Genomic DNA, 4,524 nt, shown 5'->3' with positions numbered 1-4,524 from the left:
TTCTTCTTCTTCTCTATGTTCATCATTCGTGCAATTGTGCAATGCCGCCACCTTGTGTATTTAACTGTGGTTGCAACTGGGGAATACTGAACTGAGCCGGGCTCTTGGGGCCTGATAACTCAATTATTTGTTTTTATTTCTTTGGAAATTGAATGGAATGAATGACTAAACTTCGAAGGTTAGACTAAACTTAGAATCTTTCACCGAACAAATACTTTTGACATTATACTTTTGGACTATTTATTTCCTGTGTTCATCCATGTATTTAACAGCCAGTGGTCCCTCGTCGTGTGTTATTAAAGGGGACCTATTATGCTCATTTTTGGCCCTTTGTATTGAGTTGTGGACTCCCATAGAGCTGTTACACACAATAACCAGCACAGAAAGCGTTCTAGTTCTTCCAGAATCTGTACGTATTCCAGCATTATTTCCATGGATTTCCAAAACCACTCCACAGTGATTGGAGGACTTCCGGTTTTCTTGTATTGACTGACATTAATGAATTTTAGGAAAATATTAGACATTCCTGTTGTACTGTGTACTGAAAAAAACAAGTAATTTTCATGAAGATCACAAAAAAGAAAAAAAAGCAGTAAATTATTAAAGCACAAAACTGAAGTCACTCCCACAGTGTTGGGCCCCGCCTGGATGAAACGCTACTTTTGGAATATACCAAGTGCCAGTAAAAAGGAGCTTTGGACATGAACGCTGTCAGAGAAGGGATACAATCTTTATTGTAAGAAATAAAAAATATTTTCAGGCGAATGTTTCAAGCGGCAATCAATAGCAAAATACATACGACTATCACTACATCCACCACTAAAAAAGTTCACTGCAAGTTCAATGTCATTAACGACAATATTAAAATTTCCTTCAACTACTGATCCTGACCTTGCACAGAAAACAGAGCGTATATTGCACATGTATTTTTAAAGTCTTATACTATATATTATATACAAAGAATAATACAGTATGTCCAATGTACCCCCTGTCACGTTAACATCTACACTCAGGGTTGACAACCTTCAGCATTTAAGCCAGTTGGACCAATAAATAAAAATCCAAAATAAAACCCATCCCGATTTGCAGAGCTGAAGAATACGATATGAATACGCTTTCGGATACAGATCAGCTGTACTAGAACTATCATTGTTTACAGTAATACCTCCTTTATTGCAGTTAATTAGTTCTAGACCTGAGCGTGATAAAGTAGGACTTCTTATCCTTAATGGAATAGTTTCGTAGTTAATAGTTAATTGTTTAGTTTCATAGAAACCCTACATCCACTTTTTAAGATGACTAGAGACCTTTAGTCATGAAATAACACCCCTAAAGTCACAATAGTCCCTTTGGTGTGTGTTGCTGTAAATGTGTTCCGTAAAAAGTAGCCTTTGTAAGGGATTATTCTTCGATTGTAAGATCCTTCAAACCTGTCTGGTGCTTGCGTGTCATTACAGTAACATTACTGTAACATTACAGTGAGTAAAAAAAATCTGTTTACCACTCTCTACATCCACTTTTTAAGATGACTAGAGACCTCTAGTCATGAAATAACACCCCTATAGTCACAATACTCAATATGGTGTGTGTTGCTGTAAATGTGTTCCGTAAAAAGTAGCCTTTGTAAGAGATTATTCTTCGATTGTAAGATCCTTCAAACCTGTCTGGTGCTTGCGTGTCATTACAGTAACATTATTGTAACATTACAGTGAGTAAAAAAATTATGTTTACGACTCTCTACATCCACTTTTTAAGATGACTAGAGACCTCTAGTCATGAAATAACACCCCTATAGTCACGATAGTCCCTTTGGTGTGTGTTGCTATAAATGTGTTCCGTAAAAAGTAGCTTTTGTAAGGGATTATTCTTCAATTGTAAGATCCTTCAAACCTGTCTGGTGCTTGTGTGTCATTACAGTAACATTACTGTAACATTACAGTGAGTAAAACATTTCTGCTTACGACTCTCTACATCCACTTTTTAAGACGACTAGAGACCTCTAGTCATGAAATCACACCCCTATAGTCACGATAGTCCCTATGGTGTGTGTTGCTGTAAATGTGTTCCGTAAAAAGCAGCCTTTGTAAGGGATTATTCTTCGATTGTAAGATCCTTCAAACCTGTCTGGTGCTTGTGTGTCATTACAGTAACATTACAGTGAGTAAAAAAAAATCTATTTACGACTCTCTACCTCCACTTTTTAAGCTGACTAGAGACCTCTAGTCATGAAATAACACCCCTATAGTCACAATACTCCCTATGGTATGTGTTGCTGTAAATGTGTTCCGTGAAAAGTAGCCTTTGTAAGGGATTATTCTTCAATTGTAAGATCCTTCAAACCTGTCTGGTGCTTGTGTGTCATTACAGTAACATTACTGTAACATTACAGTGAGTAAAACATTTCTGCTTACGACTCTCTACATCCACTTTTTAAGACGACTAGAGACCTCTAGTCATGAAATAACACCCCTATAGTCACGATAGTCCCTATGGTGTGTGTTGCTGTAAATGTGTTCCGTAAAAAGCAGCCTTTGTAAGGGATTATTCTTCGATTGTAAGATCCTTCAAACCTGTCTGGTGCTTGTGTGTCATTACAGTAACATTACTGTAACATTACAGTGAGTAAAAAAAATTCTGTTTACGACTCTCTACATCCACTTTTTAAGATGTCTAGAGACCTCTTGTCATGAAATAACACCCCTATAGTCACGATAGTCCCTATAGTGTGTGTTGCTGTAAATGTGTTCCGTAAAAAGTAGCCTTTGTAAGGGATTATTCTTCGATTGTAAGATCCTTCAAACCTGTCTGGTGCTTGTGTGTCATTACAGCAACATTACAGAACACTAGTGACCATACTGTATCATATGGTCTTTGAATGTGCCTATGAAAATGCTTAATTTAGGGCAAAAATACATTACATTTTCTTAAATATGAAATATGATTTGACTAATAATAGCAACTAAACAGCAACGCAAATAGAAAACACAACCACATGTCCAATTCTCTTAGCTGAGGTTGCCAACCCGTGATGTCAATATTGCGTGGATACAATTCAACGTTTCACAAGCTGCTTTCCGTCAACAATGAAAATAAAATAACTAGTAGAAAGTTACACATTCACTCGGTATAGTGTTTGTTTTCATCATACTAACTGGTGCGGATTACATTCCCGAGCCAGCTTTAAGTCAGAAAGGAAAAAAAAGTAAGCCAAAACTATTCATAACAGGGAAAAGTCAAAAGGGAAAAAATTATAAAATGATTTCATGAAACCTACAGACTAAATACAATAAATAATAGTCACACCGTATCTGATAAAGAAAAAAAACTCAATCACAGTTCATCACACACCTCTGGTAGATTTACATCATATTCACAATTCATATGAACATTGGTCAAAAATAGGAAAATAAAAATAAATAAATAAATAAAAAATGTATGACCCAAATACATAAAAGAGCATCCACTAAAAGATGCTCCACCCACTTGTATCCACTCCAGCTTTACAATGCAAACTCTAACCTCAATGAACCAATTAAAAAGGGAAATGTAAACAGAATCGTGTCTTTCTGTCTTAACAACCAATGTAACATCTGAATAGAAGAATATATTATTAAATACAGTATGGATTATGTTTGTCAAATTACAATAGCTTCTCAAAGTTAAATATTGTAATGATATTTCTAATACTGGCCTATAAGAGCCACAAAGGTCTCCGTTTCATATCATGGGAGACAATTAGTTGCTTATCATAATATAATCTGAAAAGTACACACTAAAGATACAGTAAATAGTAATGTGCAAATAGTAATGGTCTAGATCAGGGGTTCCCAAACTTTACCAACTCAGGGCCCACTTGAAAATGTAAAAAATGTCTGCGGCCCACCTTTGTCCTATAAACAATACATAGATGAAATGCTGCGTTCTCAGAACACTTAACTTATAATAATAATAATTATTATTATTATAAAATAATTACATAACAATAATAATAATTATTATTATTATATTACTATTAATAATAATAATAATACTAATAATAATCTGGTATTGACCTGTCACAATATTTTAGGAACCTTATACAGTTTATGATTGGAACGTAGCTCTCTGGTCATCATGCCAGTCTTGAATGCAGTTCTGAAAAGTATGTGAATTAATTCTGTCGTGGGTACTAATAATGGGTAATAATAATAATAATAATAATCTTGTTTCTGTATCATCTCATCTTGTTACTGTATAGGTTATTGTGTTTGACTGCAATTCTACATTTTGTTACTGCATAGGTTATTGTTTTTGATGTACATATATTTACACTTATTTTGAACAGCACGTGCCACTTTTATATTTATATTGTTATTCCTTGTTTTATTTTTATCCTTAATAATAATAATAATTTATTATTATTATTATTATTATTATTATTATTATTATTATTATTATTATTATTATTATTATTATTATTATTATTATTATTATTATTATTATTATTATTATTATTATTATTATTATTATTGTTAACACACAAGA

The sequence above is a fragment of the Doryrhamphus excisus genome, chromosome 22, assembly GCF_030265055.1.
Source record: "Doryrhamphus excisus isolate RoL2022-K1 chromosome 22, RoL_Dexc_1.0, whole genome shotgun sequence".
Taxonomy (NCBI): Eukaryota; Metazoa; Chordata; class Actinopteri; order Syngnathiformes; family Syngnathidae; genus Doryrhamphus; species Doryrhamphus excisus.
This window is presented reverse-complemented; position numbering follows the sequence as displayed.